Source organism: Gallus gallus, chromosome 2 (genome assembly GCF_016699485.2).
Source record: "Gallus gallus isolate bGalGal1 chromosome 2, bGalGal1.mat.broiler.GRCg7b, whole genome shotgun sequence".
Lineage (NCBI taxonomy): Eukaryota > Metazoa > Chordata > Aves > Galliformes > Phasianidae > Gallus > Gallus gallus.
This window is the reverse complement of record NC_052533.1, coordinates 110942586-110969949: the sequence shown is the minus strand read 5'-3', so window position 1 is coordinate 110969949 and position 27364 is coordinate 110942586. Positions and strand designations below refer to the sequence as shown.

Genomic DNA, 27364 nt, shown 5'->3' with positions numbered 1-27364 from the left:
GATTGTAATGCTTTCAACAAGGAGTTTTGTGGTGCTGCACCGAAGTAACTATGCCAGTCTTTATGTAAAGTGTTTTTAAGTAGACTGTTGAAAAGACGGCATTCCAAACTGCCACGGTTTGAAAACCTGATAAGGAAGGAATCATTGTGAATTGTTTTGTTTCAAAGCAGTATACTTAGCAGATAGATCTTACTCCTCTAAGGCTGTATTCTTGCCCAGCAGTTAGATGCAGTTACCTACCTTTGAGCTGATTCCTGGAGTTAGCCTAACTCGAATGGCTGCAAAACAGGACATAAATCACTTTGCGGATCTGGGCTGTTAACTGTACTAGTAAAAAACATCCTCTGGATCACCATTTTAAATGAAAACAAACAAACAAAAACCCACCACCACCAAGATATTCCTGCGTGTGATTGGGATAGGTGTTACTCTGTTCGTGCTTACGGCCAGTGCAGAAACGGAGAATGTCTCTAAATTCAGCAAGTGGTGTGTGTTGCTCTAAAGGCAGCAAGTGACTCATGTGACTGTCTTAGCAGCTGGGCAGCAAGATTAGAGAGCTACTATGTACACATTCCCTTAGGGGGGGGGTCCAAGCTATTGCTAAATGAAGTTGTGTTACAGCCAACAACTGAATAACGGGCATAAGGAATAGTAAATAAATGTGTCATAAGGTTACCTCAGCGGTCGTTTCGGATGGTCTTTGGAGTGAAGAAAAATTGCTCCAGGTTTCTGTTTCAAAGACTTTCTGTCTTTTTTTTTTTTTTCCTAACACGTCAACTTCATACGTCATTGCATATCTATTGTCCCTTTAAGTTTGCAGATATGTAAAAGTCATCTTGGAATGGCTGTTCCTGACACTGCAGGAAAAAATGAAGATGTTAGTGAGTGAAGAATCTTATTCCAAAGAAATCCTTTATTTGTGAAAGTACTAAAAATATGCTTGTATCTCGAAGTATTTTGATTTGAACTGAAATTGGCAAAGCGTATACTTCTTGGTCACTTGCTAATTTGAAGACTTATTCATGATGTTATTCCTCATGTATTTCCTAATTGTAAGAATTTGTGAAGCTTGTTCCAAATTGTCTTTAAGTTTTCCTGGCATGCCAGTATGGATTAGTGGAATACGTGTTCTTTTTATTTTTTTTTCAAGTGTCCCTCATCTAATTCTTTTTTTTTTCTTTTTTCTTTTTTTTTAAACTCAGACGCTTGCTTTTTGCAGGGAAGTTACAAAACGTTTGTGAATGCTTTGTCTTCTATAGATACGTATTTACAGTTACAGATAGGTGCTTAATGTGTTATTTATGGATGTAAACTCTGAATTGTTGCCCTGTCAAATGCCACTGTAGGACTAAACCTCCCAAGAGCTCCTTTCGGTCTTGAGGACCAGAGGACGTGCACTTGATGATTGCAGTCAAGTAAATTGATACAGAAATCAAGAAAACGTGAATATGAAGCTCCTTAGCGCCATTTTTAGCATCAACATTCAGGCCATTATTATGTCTTACAGCTGAGAATTTATTTACCAAAGAGGAGTTTTTGTGTTTGAAAAGACCAGGTGGAGGAGAGGTCAAGCCCTCCATCAATTCATTATAGTAAAAGAGGACCAGACGTGTGTTCCTAGCCATCATCACTGCATCCTGCTGCCTTTAAAAACCAGCAACTCATTGGTTTTCTGGTCTGCTTCAGGTTTTCTGATTTCTGCTTTCTCTTTTCCTGTTTAGAAACGACTGGTTTCCTATTTGTTACTCTCTTTCATGTTCATTGCAAGTTTGTGCGACTGTTCCTCAGCAACGGTTTTGATTTATATCTCTAATAAAAATGTAGAGCTTCGTATAAGTTGTCAGTGCATCAGACAGCTACCTTCCCAAGGTGAACCATCCTGATAATAACAGTGCACAACACCTTGTTGATCTGGTCCTTTTGTCTTTGCATATGCTGATTTCTCTTTGTAATGAAGTCTCTTGCTGTTTAGTGTACAAATCTTTGATTTGTAGGCATTCTTTGTTGTTGTTGTTTTTATTAGTTTTGATTCACCCTCTTCTGAATCTTTGGTTACTGTTTTTTTCGTGTACTGTTTTCCTGTACCAAATTGCTGTCATCATTTTTTTTATTTTTTATTTTTTTTTGTCACACATTACTCATCGGTTGCAAAAGAAAAGTGTGTGTTCTTATTTCTTCATTGCTTAGTTGAACGGTGCTCTGTGACATCGGAGCATGAGCAAACAGAGGGGTACCTGTCTGTCGATAAGGAGCTTACAGATGCCATGAGAGGAGACTGTGGCCAAGGGTATACCTGCGGAATGCATCAGTCCTCTGAAAAGCAGTAACTACTCGCATGCATTCGTGGATTCTGATGTGTTTTCCTTGGGGTGAGCCACCAGAAACTTCCAGCAGAGTTTCAGGTTCTGAGCTCTGCTGTCCTGTGCTGCCTACAGCACCAGTCCCCTGGGCTCTCTCGTGCCAAAGAACTGCTGCAGCACGCAGATTGCACGGGGCTGCTTCCCTGTCCTGCAGCTTGCTGTGTTTGCTCAGAGCACCTTTTGCATCAGCGGAAGAATCATGTAAACAGCTGTCCTGAGAGGATTTGAGGACTGAGTCTTGCCTGAACAAGACCTGGGTTGTTTGCTTCTTACAGATAGGTGCACAAAATTTGCAAGAGACAAATTTCTGCTGCCCCACTGGAACGGAAGGAAGTGCCCTCTCTGAAGGAGGAATTCTCTTAAGCTACTTCTAGCTGGAAATACAATATGTTCTTGATAAATTTTATTTTTAAATGGCCATGGGGTACAGCCCAACAAAATCAGTCAAAAGTGTCTCATTTTTGTGTGAGTTCGCCTTCTGTAAACAGGCATAATTTAAGGAATGTGGGAGTAGGAAAGCGTCTTGCTTGATATTGTCCTCCCCTCACACCTTCCTGCCACTCTTTGCTTAAGAGCAGAATCACTCTGGTGTTGGCTTCTCAGGGCTGTGAGTAAATCATGGATGCTCTGAAGGAAGTGGAGCTGCTGTTCCTGATGCTATTTCTGTCCTGTGGTGAGAATTTTGCAGTGTTACTGCGGTGCTGTGTGCCACCTACCCACTATGCTTTCCTTTGACAGGAAGACCTGCAACTAAAGAGAAAAAAATGGGCTGGGGAAAGTTGGGAGTTATTTATTTTCTTTTTCTTTTTTTTTTTCCCAGCCTGTGCTCAGCATTTCTGAGGGCTATAGAGTTGCAGTCTCACACCTTCCGTTGCACCAGCACAGGCCTGGCAGGTTGGCTGGGAGCTTTAAATTGATCAGAAGCGACTCCAGCTCTTTGGTTTGATCTCAGTGATGGGCTTTCTAGTGATGAGAGGGAATCTCTGTTGCTGCCTTCAAAAAGAGTGAAATTGTGGTTGTGATATCGTCTGAGTAAGGAAGCCTTCTGGGGCAAGCTCAAAAGTTAAGCATGGGAAGAAGCAGAGCCTAGATAGCTGAAACACTCTTCTCCAGTAACTATAGATACTGTGGTCTTTCACAGGAGAACTATGGACAGGAAGAATGTTTGTTTCTAAGTGCTGATGACCGTGTAAGAATAAATAGAGCTAAAGGAGGCTTTAGGAGTTGTGTTGCTTTGTTCGTGTGTTTAAAAAAAAAAACAAATATAGCATCCATTTTTAGGATTCAGTGTACTAGAGGCTGAAAAGGATAACACAGCAGGAATCTGTCCCTCCCCTGACAGGCTCAGAGAAGAGCAGAAGGGGAAGAAACAGTTAAAGCACTCACAGTTGTGTATATATGTATGCCGTTTAAATTTGTTTGTCAGTTTAGCAATGGTGGCTGACACTATGGTTTTTAAATCAAATAGTAAAATTGGCTGTCCCCCGTTTGCACAAAGCCATGTGCACTCCTGGGCTCCACTACATTTCAGGCCCTATATCTGAAGTCACATACCAGTGGGATGCTAGTTCTCAGAGCTGTATGGATCGCACAGATGGGAGTTCACAAGCCAGTTGGCTGGCTGGAAACTTATACATGGATCTTGACAATGGAACATATTTATACAGTGTTCTGGTATGCTCTCTAGCACATTTGATGTTTTGCCTCAGGCTCTGGATGCTTTCAGAAATCCTGCCTGCAGCCTCAGTCTGCACCCTTGTGAATTTGGCCCCTGTGATGCCCAGCCTTAGACTATGGGACTTGTACGGTGGGCAGTTGAATATCAAACCAAGTCAGCTTGCAATGCATGCCCAGGGTAAAATCCAGCATGAAAATATAATAAATGGCTCCTGTCATTTTTTCTAGGGGTTGTTTATTAAGGATTGAGTGTTGTGGCATTTTTCAGGATAACCTGTTTTGAGATGACTAGGCCTAGTTTTATTCAAAACTATTGTCTTAATCATCTCTTGAGAACATGTCTTTCACTGCTTTCTGCTGCAACTGCAGACATTAGGTATTTCTGCAAATCAGCCCTTGGACACACATGCCAAGGACCTGGAAAGTTAATGACTTCTTGTGTAGTGTTCAGTTTAAATGACAGAGATCTCTAGTCGATTCTGAGCTCTGTAGGACAGCGTTCAATTATCTGACTAAAAAGGATTGCTTTCTGAATGACTAAAGGGGTTGTGGAAAAAGTAATCAAGAAACTGGCCAAATTTGGGTAGAGTTCACAGGAATGACAGCTAGACCACTATTTCTGTCTAATTTCACGTCTCTATCCCAAAGGACATGGGTTCAAAACTGTAGGAAAAGGATAAGTGGGAGAAGTCTGCCAGAACTTTTGATGAAGGAAAAACTTTTTTTCCTTACTTTTTTTTTAATGGCTCTACGGTTTTGAATGAAGAAAAAAAAATACTGAAACAGACCCTAACTTGTAAAATTTCAGCCCAAACAATGGTAGTTTGGCAAAGTCATCTCTTGTCTTATATAGAGGAGTTTGTCTTATAATGGCATGTGTTTGGCAGCATAGTGAAATGTGATACCATGAATTCTGCAATAGTGAAACATGTTGGATTTGAGTTAGCGTTTGTACCTACTGACAGCAGTCAGTTCTTGTGTGAATTAGCAGAATTGTCTTGCTTCAAATAAGGACTTGTTAGATGACCATATCTCAGGTCTTACCAGCCCAAGTGAGGTCCAAGATGAAAAATACAACTTTAAATCAACGTGATAAAATGGCAATCAGATGTTGGTTAGTGAAAATGATTACCCTTCTGTGCATATCAAAGCCCAGCATCTGCATCTGACAGTTACAAAACCAAATGTGTAAGGACAGGCTTGGCAGGAGGCATGTCGTGATAGCTTTTCCCATGTATTCTAGTTGCCAGTAATTCACTGGTCACAGATTTCCTGAGCCAGACACAGTGTTTTTATATTTACTAGACTTTTCCATGAACATTTTCCTGTGACCTCTTCAGCACCTTCAGTGTCTAAACACTCTGCAGCAAGAAGTTCCACAGCAAAAACGTGAAGAACACGTATGCTTCCTTCTTGAGCCTGTGTCCTGGTGATTTCTCTTCATGTCTCCAGCTCTTTCCTTGGAAAAGGCACTACCTATCAGACTGTTCAGATTCCCCTGTCATTCTCTAGCCACTTCAGTGCAGATATACCTGTGTGCCATTTCAGTTGCATCTCTCTTACCTATGTTTACTGATTCTACTTGCTTTGCAGAACTTGGTTTCTTTGTCCTCCCAGACGTTCACTGTTAGATTAAGCTTCTTCTGGTTTGCTTGATTTTGGCCTTAAGCTTATTCTTCTGAGGTATTTCAAGTGAATGCTGGGAATTATTAAGAATGGAATAAAACAGGCGGCAACCTGTGGTGCATTTGTCTTGAATACCAAACAAGAGGTATGTGTGAAAGGGAGACAGTGCAGAAGGCGATAAATACGAACAAAGTAGTGAAACAGCTTCCACACAAAGAAGGCCCAAATTCTTAGGCCTTAGATTCTTCAGCCTAAGAAGAGGCTGAAGAGACTACAACAGGTAAAATGCAGCACAGATTCCCTATCACAGATGGGGGATCATAAAGGAGTAACAAGTGACATAGAAGGCTAGAATGGCTTAGGTTGAAAGGGACCTTAAAGTCCCTCAGGTCCCACCTCCCTGCCATGGGCAGGGGGGCCTCCCAACAGATCAGGCTGCCCAGAGCCCCATCTAACCTGGCCTTGAATGCCTCCAGAGGTGGGGCATTCACAACACTGATAAAGGATGAGCAAAGTTATTGAGAATTAAGAGAAATAATGGAAGGTTGGTTCAGAACTAGCTAAAAGAAAGCGATTGTTAATAAAACATGAAATGAAGCTGTGGAAATCCTTGTCGTGAGATGCTGAGAGTGAAAAAGTTCACTTGGGAACAAAAAGGAACTCCTAACATAGTGGAAAAGTGTTTTGAAGGCTATTAAGTCCATCTAGATCAGGAAGTCCCGAAATCCCAAGTAGGAATACTTCCCCCAGATACTCTGCACATGCCCTTCCTTGTAGTCTGTTGTTGGCTGATGCTGGGTGGGCTCTGAGTCTGAGAACTGGGACCACCATTGTGCTGTGCTGAGAGCTCAAGGGAAACTGTCCTAGGAGCCACGGCTGGCTGGCTGTGACCCTGTGTAGATCCACTAGTTACGTCATCTTTTGACATGTGAGTGGTCATTGTCCTTGGCTTAATTATTAAGACATTTTGCTATTTTTTAAAATTTTTTTTTTTGGTCAGGTGTTTTGTTGTGCTACCCCAAATAGAGTTTTTGTGAATATGTATTACCAGATTTATACACAGTGCTCCTAGCAAGAATTTGATAGCCCACTGTAATGGTATCTGTATGTCTCTTTCTTCCTTGGAAGTAGAGATGCTTTTACGCATAATAGTAGGGTTTTTTTAATTTCTCCAACAGCTCTCTTTGGTGACTTTTAGTAGCTACTTATATGATGGTTGTACACAGATGTTTTGCATCTCTGCTACTTCCAAGTAATGAATCACTAGTCTCTAAGTGCGATACTCTGTCCTTTGCTGTTACTTTTCATCCCATTTCTGTCGCAGCTGTCCTTAAGATTTGGCACAGCTTTTCTTGTGGGTTGTTTCAGACTGCACAATACTTCTAGTACCTCCTAGGTTTGTATTTTACACAGATTTTGATAGTGCTCATGTAAAGGTGTAACAAGAAATATAAAGGAAAATGTTGAATCAGAAAAGACTGACAGGCAGTCTTGGCAGAACTCCATGAATAACATCCTTCCACCTTTCAGAAAGAAAACTGTTTTCATCTCCTCTTGATCTTCTGCTTTTCCTGCTTTGCAATTGTGGAACTAGCCCCTCTCCTCTCAGCTCAGCAAACTGCTTCTCAGGTGGTGGTATATCAGATGTCTGACTGAGCTGGACTCAGGCTGTTGTGCTTCCTTTCTGTAAAGAATATTTTGTCATGTTGAAGGAAAGTTGGATGTTTGACATGGTTTCAGCTTTTAAAAATCATGTTATATTTTATTGTATTTTCTCTTTACCTTCATGTTTTCATTCTTTCTTCCAAAATGTGATCCAAGCAAGAAGCTGTGCTATCATCAGGTACCGTGTGGCCAGATAACTTTTTTCCACCTTTCCTTAATGCTGGAAAGAGACAGAAATTTCTTGGATTTGATGCTGTTCTGAGACTCTCCCATCTCGTCACGTGGTGGTGTTGCTTCCAGTTAAATCAGATGATAGTCCTGAAATATGGGAGGCAGTGCTCTGTTGGTATGCTAGATACTTTCACTTAATTCATCTTTCAGAAGCCTCTGTGGCGGTCTCTAAGGCTGGCACAACCTCAGGAGTGGAGGACTGTAAGTTTCTATCTTGTTTTCTCTGTAGTGGGAGTAGCAAGTTGAAACAGTTGCTGTTGCTTCTCCGTGGTGTTAGTAATTGCTGTGGATGTTTGGCAAGCTTAGTTCTGGCCAAGTTCATTCAGGGAGATGCCTGCAGTGGCAGGGATTTAGCCACTTAGTGCCACTTGTCACCCCTGCTGAGGCTGGGCACCTTGCTGGGCTGTGGTGCCCCGTCAGCCCTCTGTGCTCCATCTGCTGCGCAGGGGTCCGGGCCCTCACGCCTGCGGGGTGGGGATGGTGCCAGAACTGCTCGTTTGGCAGGTGCTAAAACTTCTGCTGTTCCTGATGTCGAGCTGCCACACGGAATCTGTAGGTGCGGTTTCGTGGTGATCCACAGCAGGAGCTGCAGGAATCCCAGTCAGGGATGGGATCCTTTACCTCAGAGGCTGTTCTCGCATCTTCCCTCATGCTGGCAGTAAGCCCCCTCCAAAGGCCAAACCTGTATGGAAACGGACTGCTTTTTCCTGCAATTCATTGGACTGCCTTAACTCTCTGTCCCAGTACTCTGTGTGGCCAGACGAGCACCAGTGTGAGAAGGGAAGGGAGGTAGGAGGGATCACCATTGATCTGTTTCAGTGTGCAGGCCTCTTCAAGATTGCAGAGATCTGTCAGCCCACTCCACTCAGTGGCACAGCTGTACAGACATTTGTCTGTCTCAGCCTTTTGGCTATCGCTGTGGGAGCAGCACAGGAGCTGTTAACCCTGCCTTAGGGCTGCTGGGGATCCCCTGAGCCCGGTGCTGCTGGCCCTGGCCTGCAGCCAGGAGGTGGCCCACGGCCGACCTGCAGCGTGGACTGGGCACCATGTCCCCTGCCCACAGCTGGCCTGGGGAGCAAGGTGCTCGCTTCAGTGCAGTCATCTAATTCTAGAGGTGGCTGCTTGGCTTCTGAGGCTGGGTCCAGAGAGGGGAAGGTAACTGCTGAGGCTGCTTGCCAAGCCAGATATGAAATCTGGTGAGGAATCAGGCCTTGAGGTTAACTGCCAGCAATTATCTCTATCTGAGTGATTCTTCAGTGTCTTGTTTTCAATTGGGGAAGAAAAAAAAAAAAAAAAAAGTGTGGTCTCACAGTGCTGGTTCCTACGGCCTTGCAATTCAAGGCAAGTAGCAGCCCTCGTCTTTACACATTCAGCCTGTTGGATACAAACCCCAAAGTTTTGGTGACAACTGATGTAATGGAGAGGCTGAAATACAACCCTCTGGTGTTCTCAGCTCCTCTGAAAGCACTTCCCTGCTTTGATAAAGAAACCATTTCAAAAAGGGACACACTGAAGTCATCAGACCCTTCTGCTTGTTTCTGTCAGCAGTGAGGTGTTCCTTAGCCTCTCCTTCCCGTAGCCCTTTCTGGCCACTCTGTACTTCATCCTGCCTGCAGATGTTGTCCCCCAGCACCCGCTGCAGCCTGGCCAGGCAGGGAGAGCCATGTGCTTGGGATGAGGGAGGAAGATTTTCATCACCAGGGGTCAGAAATAAGCTTCTTGTGTGTGGTCGATAATATGTAGCACGCGTGGTTTAGTAAGATGAGCTTCCAGCTCTCTCTGCAGGAGAAGGGGATGCATACCTTTCATTAACTTCTGCAGATTTCTGCGATCTGATAGGAGGCGGGAAAGAAGTTTAATTTCTACAGCCAAGTCTCTGTGTGTTACTTTCTCATGTGTTGCTGATGACGGAAAGCTTGGGCGGGTGCCGTGCTGTCAGACTGGATTACCCGGCGCTCGCTGTCAGGAGTCCACACTCCATGCTCACAAGCACGGCATTCCTTTCTCCTGAAGAACTGCAGGTTTGTGTGGGTACAAACAGTGGTGGCATGGGCACAAGTCCCCTGGTATTCAGATTTCTGTATGCAGAACACTGAAATTTGTAGCTGTAACGTTCTCTGTTAAGAGTAGAGTAAATCCTACTGAAGCAAGTAGTGTAAATTACACCGGCTGTACTTCAGATAAGTCTCTCTACTGTTGTGTGCAATCGGACAGAGCTTTTTAAAGGATTTATAGTTGTTACATTATAAGAGATTGGTCTGTGGTAGGAAATGAGGCTTCCACTGAAAATTTTCTTTGAGCATCCAAATGCAAAGATCCCTTATTAAAATTTATCTAGCTGTTTAGCTTTTCTTAGCAGAAGGTTCATAGGTCATAGAAACAAGTGCTGTATGAAATCTCAAGCCCAATGGTCACCTGCTTTTAAAGAAAAACAGTAGTATTAGCTCCTTTCAGAAAGCAACGCAGTTATTTAACTTCTGCGTTGTGCTGTCATGATATGCCTCTGCTCATTTGCATCCACAGTATGCTAAACTGTTTGGATTATTCTTTTGTTAATGTTATTTTGAGCTGCAGAAGCCAGCACAGGCACCTGAGGATTTCATTGGCTTGCTTTCTGGACACTTTTTTCCTAAGAAAAAGTGACCATACCAAGGCTGTGAATAATCCTCTCTGCGTTCAGATCTGTCAGACAGTGAGCGCTGCCTTGCGTTTAAGCTTTGCTTCCTTGCCTCTGCTTCACTTCACTTTGCTTTTTAGGCCCCCCTTTCTTCTTCATGTTATTCACTGTTTGTTTTGTTTCATTTTTTTTAACCAACTTGTCATCTGCCAAATAAGGGGAATGGAAGAGATTGCTTCCTTATCATTGTTCCTTATCCACCTATAATTTGCTTTCCCTTCCTTACTCTATTTTGCGCCTATCTCCTCATCTTCTCACCTTCATCCCCGTCCCACCTCCCTTCACAGTCTTTGGTTTTGGAAGGAGCTGGGAGACGTGGTTGTATGCCAGAAGGGCTTGGTTATTACTTACATAGGGAAACTTCATCCTGTCCAACAAGTAAGCTATTCGTAGCCTTGAGGGATGTATCTAAAGGGCACAGAGTTTCCACTCAAAATTTAAGCAGATTAGATTGTGTGTACATATTTGTTGTGACTTGGCAGGTATCCCAGCGCCCGAGGTCTTAGAACATATACTTTGCTATACTCGAGGCAAGCTCAACTGCGTGTTTCAAGGGATGCTCTGGAGCAGTGGGAGGCTGCTAGGAGTTCACAAAGGTGTTATCCTCTCTAGATCTTACGCAACAGGAATCCTGACTACTGTTCTGCCTAGTCCTGTATTTCATCTTGATAGTGACTTCTATCAGACGCTTCAAGGGGTGGCATAACCGTACGACAGAGAGGATAAAACCCTCTTCTAACTCTCTGCTGTTTTGGATTCTGTTCTGGAAAAAGAGAGCTGCTATTATTTTTTTCTGAAGCCCTCTTAAAATCACGATACAATTATGGATGATGGCGTTAGAGATAGGTGTTGTCTGCATAACTGTATGCGGCCTCCTGGCACTGCATCTCACGGGCTAATTGTTAAAAACGAAGTATTTGTGTTTATTAGTTTGACATTTGCTCTGCCATGTTGTTACTGGGTATCTCTCACTGTCATAAGAACAGCTGAAACTGTGTCACCAAGTTAGTCTACTGCTAATTACGTTAATAGTATTCATTTGTGGTCTTGGTTTGTTGTTGTTTATTTGGTTTGTTTACTTGTTGCTGTTTTTGTTTTGTTTTTTAAGCATAGTCCCAAAATTCAGGTGCTGCAGACGTGCTGGAGGGAGCTGTGAAATTAAAGCAGTTGTATTTTATGCAGTTCTGTTTGATATGGCGCTTTTCCTTATAAGGTCCAATGGCCAATTGTTTTGATTATTTAGAAGGGAAAAATTCCATGAGAACTGTTACTGAAAATGACTAACTCGGCATTAGTAATCTGTCGTGCTCTTACAGCTTTTGATGCAACGCTGAAGTTAATAAAGATCGCTGAAATAGCAGCAGCTGAAGCGCTGAGTGGCTCAGACGTTTTCAAATTCATATTCGTATGTGATCTGCTTATTACGTTTTCCTGTAAATCACTAATGGTACCTGTAAATAAATACAGGTTTTTGTTTGTGGTGGTGCGATCTCAACATCCAGGCCTTTGTAAATAAAGAGCAGCCTGAGTATCTAAGAGAAAAGTCAAAGGGTTGTTTCATAGTGGAGGGTGACCTACGGGTGGCTCGGAGCTGGGTTTTGCCATTAGAGAGGTGAAATCTCTGCAGAATGATGGTAGTACTGTGCTGGAGAACCTGCAGGAGCCCAGTGGGATTGTCGGGTCAGGTTGCATGGGAAGGGGATCCTTGACAGAGAGGTGGACTGGATTTACTTAAGTGGTTTTGTTTCTTTATTTAAGCAAGGGCTGGAAGCTAGTAAAAATGCACTAGCTGATAGGCAGTACGTATGGGCCCCTTTAGCTTGAAGTTACAGAGAAGTGTGAGAGAGATGGGACCAGGATTGGCTTGGTTTGGGATGTACATCTACCCAACTCGTTCTCTGGGCATCTCAGTGCTTTGGGAAGAAATACTCAGAAAATAACTGCCTAAACCCATTTCTGCCATGTGTTAGAGCAGGCTCTTAGAGGATGAAGAATGATCTGTTTTTACCCTCCTGTATGTTGAAATAAAGATTTGCCCTAACAAGCAGAAGGTGCATGAAAAAATTACTGCATTTCTTTTGCTTCTGTTAGGCTTCTCTAAGTACAGAAACATAGGATTCACTCAAGCAAATAATGGGTAGAACTGTCCCTTTTGTAAACCTTGTAACAGAGGTAGTGAGAAAGCTTTTGTGATCAACAGTCTAGACATCCTATTTACTATGGTTTTGTCTACAGTAGGCTGCTACTTTGAACGTGTTAGTTCTTCTCATGGCATCGTGTGTCTGTGCTGAACTGAATTCTGCAAGTTGTGTCAGAAAAGGGCTACTTGCTGCAGTAAGTGCAGTAAATGCACGTTGCAGTGAGTGAGTTAGATTCCTCTCTAAGGTGTCTTTGAGTTACTGGCTTGTAATGTGCTCGTTTGTTCTCTGCACTGTATTTCTTCCCACCTGGCTCCCTACCCATGTCCTTCTTTACTCCAGGATCATCCTGATTAGAGGTGAATGCCCTATATGTGTTGGTACTTACTTACGATAATGATTCTGAAGAGGTTGGTTGTGGTGATTTATTGGTTACGAAGGGTCTGCATAGTCTGTGGAATTGTGTGGCCTCTGGTTTGTTCATGTCTGACGCTACTCAGATGAAAATCATTACGGGATGTACAGATACAGGCCGGTGCCCACAGAAATTAAAGCCGGAGGGCACACCTGGAGCTGGCCTCAGGGATGAATCAACAAAAAAGGCTGTAATGGATCTGTCAAATGACAAGGAGACATAATGAGAGTCTTGCTCAGTGCCCTCAGAAATTCTTTGGGCTGGGGTTCTGCCCGTGACATTGCCACCAAATCCAGGAGTGACGTATTTATTTTTTTCCCCGGATGGTGCACAGTGCCACAGCAGAGGCCTGAGGCAGCCAGGTAAAAGCCCAGCAGTAAAGGTCAGTAGCCTCACCTATGCCATACTGTCCAGCCTGGCCTGGGCTTGCTGGAAGCACTGACTCATCAGATGCGAGCAATACCCAAGAAACAACCACAGGATCCTGCAGAGGCTGGAGGATGAAGCCGATCCAGTAAGTACTGCATGCCCAATTGCACAATAATTTCACAGTAGGGTTTGAATTACTTTTTCTGGAGTGGAGAGCTCTGGCTCAGGTAGCAGCCTTCCACTTGCAGTTCCACTCGGCAGTTCTCAAACGCAGGTCAGGCATGTCTTTATTTATTAGCCGTGGGTTCCTCACCCACACGTACGTGCTCTCGCTCACTGGCCACCTCCAACCTTCTGTGCTCCAGCTGTGATTCCTATATGTCTTTGCTTCTCTTATCCTCTCACCTGAAGAATAACAACTTTACTATTGGTACTCCTTTCCCATCTCAAATTATTTTATGTCAAACACAGTAAATTCCATGCAGCCCTCACTCAGCTAACCTTGCCTAATTACCAGCCCTGGTTTGCTGAAGTACTACTTGGAACCTTTACTGTCAGTTTTCTTGTACCTCCTTCTTCTCCTTCCCCTTGTTATCTTTGCTCCCTACCCTCTGTGTAAGAGACCCACCCCATAATGAAGTTCTCTTTGCTGCCCAAGTCTCTGCAGCCCATCCCGTAGTTCCCTGCCCTGTTTGGGAAGCCTAGAGATCTCTAGAAGGACCGGAGAAGTGACCCTGCTCTTGATGCTGATCTCGGGAGCTCATGGCTCTTTCTCTGACTGTGTAGGGGAGCTGGGATGCTGTGGGGAGGGCTCAGGGCTAGGTACAGCAAGGAGCAAATACTTCCCTGCTGAGCTAGAGCCACGGCACAGCTCTCCTTTGTGCTCCCTGGCATCTCAGCTCCTCACCTGGGTGGAAGGAGAGAGGGTTCAGAGGCTGGAGGGAAGTGGTTGTTCGGGGCAGGCACAGATGCAGCGGATGGGTGATGTTACATGGGACTCTTTGTGTTTCCTCCTCCTGGCTGCACCCCTCACCTCTCTACTCCTCAGTGTCATCTGTGACAAATCTGCACCGTTGACATGGGATTTACTAGCGTTCTCTCTTTGGTACCAGACATCACAAATAGAAGAGTTCTTGATCGCATTTCTTGATGCTTATGCATTTTTCACTCTGTGTGGTTTTCTTTCTTTTGCCCCCTCCATCAACCGAAACAGCACCCCCCTCCTCAGTCTGTGTCTAGAGCAGCTCATTTCTTTGCTGTGCCAGGTCCCACACGTGAGTTGCACTTTTCTGCCTCCTCTCTCAGCTGATCTGATCTCCTCTCGTTTCCTCCTCGCTAATCACAGCCTTCCCCAGCTTTGGTTATGCTGCCCCCCTGCTCCAGACCTTAGTCATGCTCAGAGTGTTTATAAATCTGAATGCAGCCTCAAATATAAAGCCGTGCTGTCGCTGAGTTTCGTTAGCGTGCTCAATCTCTGCTGAGGGCGAAGCACTTGAGGAATTTCAAACTGCTTTGCTTTCCTAAAACTTTATTTAGCATAGTGGACTTGTGTGTATGTAACTACCAGTACAGATTTGTCTTAATTTTGCAGTGTGCTTTACAGTAACTTGTAGGAGCCACAATGAGTCTGTGGGAGGGAGGTTTAATACAAATGTTGCAAGGTAAAGGAGTTCCTTTTTTCCCTTTCTTTCTTTTTTTCCTTTTTTTTTCTTAACCCCTTCCTTCTAGGAAGTGCACACCTAGTAGTCCTGGATGAAGCTTGTTAATAGGCAGCCTTACAGTGCGTTATCTCTGGTTACCTATTGTCTGTAGCAGTGAAGCCCTTACATCTCCCAGGCAGTAGTATCCTTCAGCGTAAGGACAGCTGGTTGCACAGTGTGTGCAATTACAGATGTAATGCCTACTGTCTTTTTCCTTTTAAACACAACCAAAACCCTTTATTTTCAAATGCCTGTCCAACAGAGTCTGACGATTTCAAGTTTGGAAACAGTAGTGACCAACTCACCCCGTCACGTGTGTCCCAGAAAAACCTATAGCAGCATAGATAGCATATGAAAAGCATCTTGCAGTTTTGAGCAGAGCACGGTGAAAAGAAATGCTGGGGGAAGAGAATTTGAATGTGGTTGAGGGAGGAAGCTAGTTAGCATTATTAAAGCAGTTTGTAATGAGTGGGGTGTGTAGTAACGTCTTCTATTTTTTTCTGATTTCTCTTAGCACATAAAAAGCTGCAGCCCGTATGAAGAGGGGAATTATTAGCTAAAAGATAGCCGTCAGATTTCGGAAGATAAATGAAAGGTGGATCTGAACCTTGAAATTGTCAGCTCAGCAGGAGGTTGCAAAGGCAGAGTGGTGAAAAGAGGGTCTCCTGCAGAACTCCCAAGAAGATTGAAATGGATTGTGCAATTCTGGAAGGGGACAAGAAACGGGCAATACAAAGGTGCTAAACATAAACAGTTATAACACAACACTGGTCATGTGCTTCACCTCTACCTCCAACACCCAGCAATACATAGAGATGTTCCGTGTTAAGACCACTTTGTTAGCTGGATTAATTACAAGTATTTTCTGACAGTGTTTGGAGTCTTGTGTGTGTCATATAGAGGAGCACTCCATGCAGTACCTACTTTGCTTTTAAGGTCTTTTTTTTTTTTTCCTTCGAAAAAGCACCATCATTTATATCAGTAAATAAATCCCTTTCCTGAGGACCTGTCTGAAACATGAACTGGATACATGGCCAATGCAAAACATATCCCTTCACATTTTAAAAATAAAATTAAACTAAAACCTTTTTGATTGCAAATTTTTCTCTAATCTTCCAGCTACTTTCCCACAGCAGGAAAGGAGCTCGAGCGTCTCGTTGGAGAGCACGTTAGAGGAATGCACTCTCTGGGACTCACAAAAGCATCTCCATGTTTCCATCTGCCCTCCAGGATTTTTTCCCATAATGTGCATGAAATATTGCTGCATACCATACGGTCATAAGACTGTTTTTATTCCATCCTTTTTGTCACCGTCTTCCTTCCACCTTTCTGGAAGCCTGCCCTGTTGGCAGTCTGCAGCTGTTCAAGGCAAAGTCTTGCATATGTTTTTCTCCCATCACTTAATGTAGGTTTGGAAATCAGGGAGGCAGTGTCTAAACTGTGTTGCTTTAAAAAAGCAAAACAAAACTCTGCGCTGGTGTCTTGGACTGTGGAGAACAAACATGACAGATCTTTCATCACAGACCACTCAGTATTGATACTGGTGAATGCTTACTGTGATCGGCTGTGTCTGGCAGAATGTAAAGGAATGTGCTTAAGCCTATGTGTTTGAGAGGTGGAGGTAGAGCAGGGCAACAGGTATGTGTCTCAACACCTGCTTCTGTGCCAGGCAGGAACCCTGTCTCTCTATGTGACCTGCTGTGCATTGACGTGTCATGGAACAGCCTCTTCGTGCTGCTGGGAGCCTTACTGGCTTGCTTGCCCTGCCAGTAATGAGCCAATTATCTAATGATTAATGGTAAAGCTGTTTGGTGGCTACGTGCTGATGACATTTCATCAGGCTGATAGGAGCTCCCAGATTAGTTTGCTGTTGGTGCAGCTCCAGGGTAGACTTTGTATGGGCTTTGGGGAACTTCTGCCTTTGTTACTTGAAATTTGTAGCTGCTGCCAATCACCTGATTCCAAAAATCACTGTCCAGGTGACTACCCTGGATACTAACTGCTTGGTTTCATTTCCCCTCGCTGCTTTCAGTGGTCTAGATCTAAATTGTGCATTTTTTTTTTAAATTATTCACTAATCTGACATCAAATCTCAGAATTCTTATTAATTCACATGTGCCCCCCAAAATACGCAGTGTGACAAACTGAATGTGCTGCTCAGTGCACTGAATGGGAAACAGGAACAAATGCAGAGCTGTGTCCTTGTCTCATTAACAAGGATGCTCTCTCAACAAAACAGCAGGCAAACACTGTGAATTCTGCTTAAGTAGAGTAAGGTGGCTGTGTATATGCTAGTGTCATTGCTTAGATGAAGCTGGTATGGAGGAACCAAATCAAACTTATCTTCAGTGCCTGAGCTGGGCAGGTTCTGAAAGGCTCACTGATGGCAGCTTGCTGTAGGCAACTGACCAACTTGGAGAGAGATCTGCTTTCTTGCTACAAATTTTCCCTTGTTCTGTGCTCTCTTAAGTCACTCACGTACACATGGCAATTGAGTATTGCCCGAGATGTAAAGCAGCAGAACTCATCGTATCTCTCAGAATGTATGTGTTATTTTTAGCCTAAGTATTTTGCATCTTCAGTTACTCTTTCCTAAGGCTTTTGTGTTTTATCTCATAAGGTTTTGTGATACGATCATCCAACATCAGAGCTATAGCGGTAGTAGCAAGGCCATCTTGACTAAATGTAAGTGACACTTCATTTAATGTAAAGTTGCAGTAATCTATTAAGTTATTTTCTTTTCAGATAGAGCAGTGCTTCCTCGACTGTAAGGTATCTTGGAGGAGGATTTGCTGCTGCTTGGAAATTGTACGCTCTTTCTTAGTTTTCATCTGTCTTTGGGGCTGGGATAAAAGAAGCAGGGAGGAGGAGAAGGAGGAGGAGGCAGGGCAGACATGATCAAGGTTTTAATTGAAATAGCACCAATAAATAATACATCCCAAGTTATATTTAAAAAACAAAACAACAACAACAACGGGAAAAAAAAAACACAAAACAAAAAAACTGGCAGTGCTAAACCTTCTCACAGTTTTCAGCCCCAGGCAATGTTGTTCAGGCTGTGTGAGTAAGAGCAGGACTGGGCTTCGGTGTTCTTTGGACTGCTGCATAGTTAACACGTGAACTCAAGGTATGACATAGGTACTGGGAAGACCACTCAGTCAGTCACTTTCTTTGTTTGTCGTGAGTTGTCTGTTTGTCCCAAGTGTAAATTTCCTAACCATCATCATAGGTCTTGTGCTATTGCAGCCACTTCATCGTTTATGTGGCACCAAGATTTTTCACACACTTTCTCCCACAGCTTTGCCCCTCTCATTTGAGCTTGTGTTGGTGAGGTGGGTATTGCCTTTTTCTTTTTCCTTCCCATCAGGCAAAAATTATGCTGGAGTAGAGGATTTCTCCAAGCTCAAGGGATGAATCAGTGGTTGGATTATTGTAGTCCTATGTTTTCTGACTTTTCATGCATGCTTTTTTTTTATAGGCTTTGCTATTCAAAACCTGCCCCTGCCTTCTGGCACCTTCTTAATTTCTCCAGCAGGGCCAGATCCTTTGTGCTGTCTGCCTATCAGACCTCCAACTGAAATTACTGAACTCTTCCACGGGTTTTACATTTTCAGCTTAGATGATGGGCACAGTACAAAGCAGTGTGAGTAGCAGCTGCTTTTTTTCTGTGCTGTTCCAGTTCTGACTATCCCGCTCTGGCTGAACTGCACGAGGTTATGTTCTATGGTGATAAATGTGAGTGGAGTTTATCTTCAGTTCACCAATATCCTCGTGAATTCCACCTTGCAGACCAAGCACCAGAAACTTCTTTACTTGACAGATTACTGAAACTGTTAAAAATATCATGTGTAATGTTTCAAGGTAGGTGGCTGTCTCAAGGAATAAAGCTTTTAACTTTCTATCTTACCTAGTTGCGTTCTGCAGCTTAATGGTGATGTTGAAATTGTACATCCTGAAGTATGCTGGTTTAGGAAAAATGTTCAGAAGATTAAGTATACAAAACATGGTTTTGGGGGTGGCATGAGACAGGCAGACCTGCAGCAGGCAAATCTGAGATTTCCATCAGTTAATTGTGGTAGAAGCTGTAATTAACCATAGAATTGGTGGTCACCTGGTGATCACGATTGTCCTGGAAGAGTCGGAGTGATGTTTTTAAGAGAACCATATCTTAGGGTCCTGTTCTTTGAAGACGTCAGCAAGATTTAAAAATGTTCTGGTTTGAAACTCCAAGTAAACTGTATCAAAGGCTTTCCGAGGAAGCTAAGGAGCTGTAATGTAAGAGGGAATGCCTGTAGGTCTTTGCATAGATGAATGACAGATAAAAAGGTAGGATCAAAGGGTAGAAGTGAAAAGAAAATTCTCTATTAAAGGTGTCTCTCAGTTACATTCCACAGAGGTCTATGCTGTTCCTTGCATTCATAAATGATGTAAGTAAGGGATGAGCAACTGGATTAGCACATTTGCTGTTAAGAAGGAAAGCATCTGTGAAGAACAGTAGAAGGACACTGAAAGTTCTGAAGACTGAAACAAAATGAGAGATGAAATTCAATATAGATAGATGAGGATAACTGAAGAGCACGTCCGTGGTTGTGAGTTTGATCTCAGCATTACCACAGAGGTGTAAGACTTGGGGATGATTCTGAATCATTGCCTCATGGATCACCAAAGCGCAACTTGAATGATAGGAGATATTAGGAAAGAGATAGGAAAAGGGAGAATGTCATTATGAGAGTGTGTAAATCCATGGTTCAATTGTATCCTGAATGCTGTGTTCACTTTTGCTGCCGTCATCTCAGAAAGAATTTATTAGGACTGAGGGAGGCTCAGAGAAGGGCAGCAGGGATGATGAGATGCATGGGGTTGCTTTCAAATGAAGAATGCTTCTGGAAACTGGGTTTTTGGTTTGGGAAATCGATGACTTGAGGACAACGTCATGAAAATTTGCAAATCAGACACCTGCAGAGGAAGGAACAGGACTGGCCACTATCTTTTAGAATAAGAACATAACAAGCTAAGAGAGAAGGCCGCTTCCAAGCCTTTGAAAGTAAGAGGACCTCCATAAAAGTGGTAGTGGAGAGACCTGTGAGATGATGTCTCCTACTGTTTAACATCAGTTCAGTGGATATTAAAAATGGATATGGTTTCTAAGGGGAGACTGAACTATTGCTTGGAAGGGCAATGTACTGAAAGTTGCTGAATTAATGGAAACCATGTAATGGTTCAGGAAGTCCTTGACATCAAGGTAGTTGGAAGCCAGAGGAGTGTTGGTGGGAGGTATCACACATTCATTACCTGTTTTGGCTATTTCTAGGGACAGAATACTGGAGAAGATGTACCATTAATTTGTCTCACACTTAACTCTCATCTTCAGAAGTCTGAGTGTCTTGTTTTATTCTTGGGGCAAATGAAAATAACTGCTTATGGACATGAATTAATTCTTAATTGCATTAGTGTAGGATCTCATAGATGCTCTTTGGATATGTGTTTGTGTTTACTTGTACATATACAGGATTTGCTTTTGATTAGAGTTTATTGTTAGAATGACATGGTTCTATATGCGGGTTGGTTACTACACAAAGTTTGCTTTCATCAGCTTAAGAATGAATGCAGATTGTTCCTGGTAGGTTTTAGCAGGGGAGGCAGTTGTGTTTTTATTTTATCTTTTTTAACTCTAAAATATATAGAGGCACTTTTACATGTATTAAATGTTCTAAAAGTAATTACAACATCAACATTATTTGCATCACAGCCTTTCCAAAGGTTTTAGAAAAATGTCTGTGCTGTGTTATAGAAATTCTTAAAGCATATAAAAGCCCTGAGCATCAAATGGGTTATCTCTAGTCAGTTCTTGCTTTCCTTGATTTATTATATAAGCAGGAATCCTTTGGAATATTTAGTAACCAAAACTGAGCTCTCAAGCTTTAAAGTGGACGTGAGTAATTTAAAATATGGAAGCCCACAGAGGGATGCTGGGTAGTGTTGTGATAGTTTTTTGTTGTTGTTGTTTTGAAATTACAGACTATTAAGTCATGATAAAATAAACTTTGGTAAAACCATGTTCTACTTTTCCAGAAACTTAAGGGGAAAAAAAAAAAAAAAGGCAAACACAACAGGATTTTATGTAATACTCTTTCTAGTGTTGCATAGTATAAGAATGAGTTATTTTCTAAAATTAAAAAGCTGGTTGTTCACATTTCATGACTGTGGTACAGCTTTTTAGAGTTGCAGCTAGTTTTATAATCAAGGAAAAAACTGCTGCATGTAGTAGTCACATCAAGATAAATACTCATCTTCGCATAATTGCCATTTTCCCAAGCAACTTAGGGATTTTTTTCCCCAAGAAGTTTGCTTTATTAAATTTAAAATAATAATGCATATATTTCTTAAAAGTACATACGTCTATCAGATGTTTACTGGTGAGATCTGTTTACTTACTACTAGAAAAAAAACAGGCTGGGACATTTGTTCTCCTTGCTTATCCACCTTTCTCACTAATTCGAAAGGATGTGGATATTTTTCTGCAGTCCTTTTTATGTAATTTCAGAAAGTTTCTCTGCTTTGCGAATGTGTTTTAAGGCAAAAAAAAAAAAAAAGCTCAAAAATAATTTGTTATAGTTCTGAATTGATGAAATATCTCTGGTTTTGTATTTTCCTGCCTTTTACGTCACGCTCTTTGTAGCATAATCGTTACTGCCTATAGTAGGCATATGTGATATTAGTGATAGGTCAAGGGGGAATGGTTTTAAACTCAAGGAGGGGAGATGTAGATTAGATGTCAGGGAAATTTTTCACTGAGGGGGGAGTGAGGCAGTGGCACAGGCTGCCCAGAGAAGCTGTAGGTGCCCCATCCCTGGAGGCACTCAGGGCCAGGTGGGATGTGGCCCAGGGCAGTGTGAGCTGGTGCCTGATCTAGCATTTGGCAGAACTGCTTATGGTAGAGCTGTTAGAACTAAGTGATCTTTGGTGTCCTTCCAACCCAAGCCATTCTGTGATAGGCATTAGCAGTGTGCAGTCACTGACAGTAGACTAAGGCAGTTGCCTCATGTTACTTTCAGTGCTTATGTTAATTTGTTATGTTTTAGCTGTTAGACTGTTTCCCCCAAGGGTGAAGTGCTATGCGTTATTATTTTAAGTCACTCTTATGTTTATACCCAAGATCACCAGATAGATAGTTTTGTTGTTTTGCCCACATCATTCCATTCTCCTGCAGTAGCTTTTCTCCTGCTGCGTGCTTGGATTTTGTTTTGTCTTCCTGCAGCCTCTGTGTGCTCTTGCTGCCATGGTCCTTCAGCTGTCCCTGCACAGAGTAGACTAGAATGTGAATACAAGCTAAAAGATTCTTCTGAAATTGGCTTCGTGATAATAAGGGAAAGCCCTGGATTTCATGATAAGATAAATACAGCCTTGTATTAAAAAATACAAAACAAAAACTCAAAACATCATTGTTTCCTTTGTGATTAGTTTGTGTATGTACACGTGCTCCTCTTACAAGAAACGCTTCTTTAAAGTTGGGCCAGTGCCTACGTCTTTGAACAGCTACTTACAGTAACTCTTATCCAAAACTGTAAAAGGCCAAGTGGCCACCCACCTCTCAATGTCATCTCATCACCCACTGGGGCCTCCATGCGTGTTCCTTGGTCTTCTCACATCTTCATTTAGGCTCGTGAGAGAAGAGCAACTTAAAAAACCTTAACCAGTTCTCTGCTAGTGCAAGATAACATACCTGTTGGCTCTCTTCCTCTCACTGCCATCCTGCACAATGGCCAAAGGCAGTGCTCTGGGCTTTGAAATCCGTCCATCCTGCCGTTTGGCAGTGCCGTGTTTATAGACAGTCGTGCCAGGTGTCTTCTTTGCTTAGGGGTGAAACGTGTGTGTACATGTTGCTCGCTGTTCAAATCTCTTCCAAATTACAAAATAAAGCAGACAGAAAATTAAATGAAGTATAATCTTGTGGAACTGCAGGGACGAGCCCTTCTGGCCTAGGTAGGCACCCTGATTAAACCAACTTCTGGTTATCAGTCTCACAGGGACAAACTGGGGAGAATCAGCATCTTCCTACCATTGTCCTTCTAAACACTGGCAGCAGAGGTGAGCAGGCTTTGCTGTCTGTTTCCTTTAAGAAGTGACATGCTGTTCAAAGGAGTGTGTATCGGATCACCTGCCAAGAACAAATAGTGATGTAGACACCTGCATCTGTCAGAAGACTGATTTTAATTGAACACTGAGAAAGGCACCCCTGAAGTCATCAATACTTCAGCATCTTTGCCAGTTAAACATGATTTTTTGTTGCCTAAAGGCTGTAGGTTCCAGCGTGCTATCCTGGAGCAGCACGGACACTTTGCCTGCTTCTTTCAGCAACTGACCTAGCAAAGGAATTGGAAGGAAAAAGGGTTAAATCCACACCTCTGCAAACTGAACTGACTACTGACAGAGCAAGGAAGATGGGAGCGGGCTAAATGGTTCTCCTCCTTCGGTTGCCTTAACCCAGTGGTAGATTTGCTCCTCTTCAGGAGTCCTGATGACATTTATGCAATTTGGATAGCCCTAGTTGACACACAGAAACCTGGTGAGGAGTTTTCTCATTCAGTTCTGCTGCAGAGAAGTGAAGATGCTGCCTGTCTGCCATTTTAGCTCTTCTGTACCAAGGGATGTGGCTACGCTGTCTGTCTCTTGAAGCTTCCTCCAGGTCTGCTGCCCTTGCTGTCACTGACCCGTGCTATCACCCTGGCAGCTCGGTGTGCCAGACTGGGTTTCCTCAGTATTTTTGCTCCTCTGCAGCTACTTATTAGTCCCCTGATATAAAAAAGACGACAAATGGCTACTTACACTACAGTAGTTGTGGTTCTTCCATACACATTTTCCACAGAGACACCGAAAGTGACCTTTTGTCCTTCAATCTGATAGAATCTTTACTCCTTGGTGGCAAACCTGAGAGAGGTTAGATGGGTCTGTCCTTCTTTTTCTCTGTTACCACTCTTAGCAGCAGCAGCAGCTCTTGTCTTCCTTGACTGCACATGTTCATCCCCGCATCGTCCCAAACTGAGCTGTCAGTCCATGTTTCAGCTCTCCTATCCTCACACCACGCTCCCAGCCAGGCCATCAACTTCCGCCCACGTACTTCTGTCTCACACTAGGTGTAGTAGTGATGGGCACAGTGCAGCTGGGGAGTTCTTTCCCTTATGCCACTCATGGTAGCAGTCGTGAGGGTTCACAGGCCCAGCCTGGAGGGATGTTAGTGTCTTCAGAGAACTCAATCCTATTCATGTGAGTACATGCTCACCTGGGATCTGTGTGGACAGCCCTTCTTAAAGAATCACGCTACCCTTATCCACAGGGTAAATAATCCCTTTTCATTTTGTTTACTTAAAGAAATATTTAAAACCCAAGGTGACTCTGTAGTACCCTTAAATCTTTTATTTTGTCATTATCACAACTAATATTTTAGGACCCTTGTTCTGCTTCACAAACAGATTAATTTCAAGAATTGAAACTCCATGCACTGTTCTGTATACAAGACACAACAACACTTCCTGACAGATACTGTGTTGTCAATGCTCTGCTCACACTATAACCCTATTTTGAAGGACAATAACCATGACACTGATGATTTCCTTTATTGTTCTTGGACACTCTCAGTAAAATAAGAAATGCAAGCTAGCAGGAGGATTATTAGTTGTGTTTGTTTCATGTCTTCATTATCCTTTTGGTCTACACATTGGATTATGCTTTAAAATGTTTCTCAGTGCACCTATTTCTTTGGATTCTGAAGGATGACCAGTGAATTTGGAAACAAAGAATGACTTTCTTTTTATTATCAAAAGCAGGAATAAATCTAGCTTAGTCATGGGGGGCTTCTTTTTCCCTTTGACTCTTTAGATGCTGTACATTCAAGTATAGTCTAACTGGCAATGATCTGGATGTCTTTAGGGTTAGCAAAGTTAAGGCCTGACAGATACCAAAAGATCTTAAAAATTCTTGGAATTATAACCTGACAAATTATAGAAGTCTTTTAAGTTCCCACATGGGTTTCAGGCATGCGCACACCGCAGTGCATTTTGCAGTGTGGTGCTTCTCTGCCTCACATGGATGATAACTTAAACTTTAGTACTGATTAAAAAAATTGTTCTTATCTCATCTGATTGAAAACTTAGTAAGGCTGTAGGCAGTTACAAGAAGAATGGTGCATCTTTGTCCAGTATTCTGCCTTGGAGCTTTTCTAGCACCGGCAGATTCTGAGGAAGGTGGTCTAAAAATGAGCATTGCAGTGGACAGCTTTGACATTCTGTGCGTAAGAAAGTCATTTAGCAGATATACTGCTGTAGGGTATAGAATTTAAATATATATATATATAAATTTGCTCCTGTCAAATGTGATGGATGTTTTCACTGTTCATACAATCTCTTCCTCTTTTCTGTGTATCCTTCTAAGCTCTTTGACTAGGCATTGGCCTTGTAGAAGCTGAGATCCCAGCTAATTGTGGGTACAGAATTGCCCACATCTGGATCCACTGCATTGCAATTGTGCTTTGTTTGTAAGACAGTGAAGGAGTACCTGACTTTCCTCCATCATTCAGTTCAGCATTTCAAGTACATCTGGCATTTACCTTCTTTATTTACTCGTTCCAGTTGCTCCAGTTTCACCTGCTTTGATAGTCTTCCCATGCCTCTGATGACCTGTCCCTGAAGCCATCTGCTTTTTGCTAGAGCTCCTTCAGATGTGAAAATTTAACACAATAATCATTTAAGAGTTGAGGGGACATTATATTACTGTAGATAGAATTTTTTTAAAAAGTCTGGAAATAGTCTGTAAATACCAATAGTAAATGGACTAAGTCCCTTATGACGTAGTTCATTAAGTCTTTGTGGCTGTTTGAAATGCTGTCTGCTTATTATGAACAACTGTAGTAGAAACTTTTGGATAACGAAGCTCTTCCTTTCTGCTGCGACAGAGTGGGAGATGTTGAGGTAGGCATCATAGGGTAACTAGCTCATCATGGTCTTGCTGGGAGACTGCGCAAGGAGTCATCAGTATTTTCTCCCCAGAACAAAGTGATTTTGGTGAGGGTTGTGTCCCCACACTTTCTTGTTTGTTAAAAACAAAGCTTTTGATTTGGGTTTGGGTACTGAACCTGTTTCTACGCCCTACCTGCATGTAAAAAGCCCCAGATAAACTCCCATCAGCTGCCAGAAAGCTTTGGTGGGTTACTGTAAAGCACTTTCACCTGTGATAGGCTTTCAAGCACACTGGTTCTCTCACATCCATGATTACCAGCAGAGGAAGTTGGGGCGGCGCAAAGCTAAACTTGGTACCCAAAAAGAAAACTGTATGGAGAGAATGGAAAATGGGACGGGAAAATTACACAGGGGGCAATGTTGCATGTTGCCATAGCTCCTACCAGATACCTTCAGCCTTATGTAACACTAAGTGTATGTGTGCTATACGGAGCTTTTCCCTTGCATACCTGGATGAGTTGGAAGGGCCTATCCTTTAGAATGAGATGCTGAGCGTGTTTCCAATGTATTCCTGTATCATCCAGGAGGCCTTCTAGCAGGAAAAGGGAGATGTACTGCAATTTTATAAAAGGGTAGTGGCAGGGAAAAGGGAGATGGAAGGGAAATTCCAGAAAGGCCCTCTGGATTTGCTCAGGCACACCTAGACTTGCCCTCTATTGGGATTTACCTGTAGCATGTACATCATTAAGATGCTTTATTATTTTTTAAAATTAATTTTATTTTCCTTTGCAGGTCACCTTTTAAGCTGCTATTTCCTGTATAATTAAGCAGAATGAAGGCATTAGGTTCTAGTAGAGTTGGGCCTAATCCAGAAATCTTCTCTTATTCAGTCTTTTCTAAGTAAGAAACTCAAGTCTGGGCCCAGTGTTTTACATGTTTTGCTGTTATTTCTGAATTATTTGTGGTCTGTGGATTTTTTGTTTTTAACTTTATTGAAAACTTCTTTGCTTTTGTCTAATTTTATCTCTTTGTATTGCTGTCCAGCATAGCGTTAGTTGAAATGATGTAAGTATACTGGAAATTGAAGTGCATAATTGCTACTGATAATGCAAGAGCAATTGATTCATACAGTTTATAATTAACAGTACATAATGTTCAGTGCATGGATTGGCTCTATCCCTTTTAACTTTTCCTTTCTCTTTCTTTCCAACTCCCGGTCTTGCCACATTCCAGCCTTTCTGAGTATCCTGATTTAGCTGGAGTCTAGTCCGTTCTTCCTTTTCTTTTTCAGACCAGTAAAAATGGGAAGTACTGGATTCTGGTTTCCTCCAAGAAGAGTCAGCGGAACTGGTTAAGACCAAAATCTGAGGACTTTAGTGGGCAAACATCAGGTGTGCATTGAACAGAAGCTACTTTATTCCTGCTTTAAGTATATGCTTCTTTAAAAATAGCGTTACATATGAGCTTTTGTGTAATGTGTTTGTTATATTTGATACTGCATATAGACGTTCATCCTGCAGTTGTGAAAGCACCAGTAAGAATGAGGATTTTAAG

General features: G+C 42.5%; 1 protein-coding gene across 19 annotated transcripts in view; it reads left to right on the top strand.

Annotated features, from left to right (window-relative positions):
* Positions 1–27364, top strand: part of PLAG1 (PLAG1 zinc finger) — a 53209-nt gene that overhangs the window by 13392 nt on the left and 12453 nt on the right. For 10 of the 19 annotated variants that reach the window (XR_005854836.2, XR_006935946.1, XR_001465396.4 and 7 more), the window contains exons 2-4: positions 13124–13303; positions 15373–15595; positions 27102–27201. The gene's annotated coding sequence lies outside the window, so the exon portion shown is untranslated. Of the gene's footprint in view, positions 1–13123; positions 13304–14066; positions 14820–15372; positions 15596–17478; positions 17544–21610; positions 26711–27101; positions 27202–27364 lie in introns of those variants that run through there. The other 9 variants (XM_046926358.1, XM_046926295.1, NM_001398378.1 and 6 more) reach the window with 6 other exon arrangements.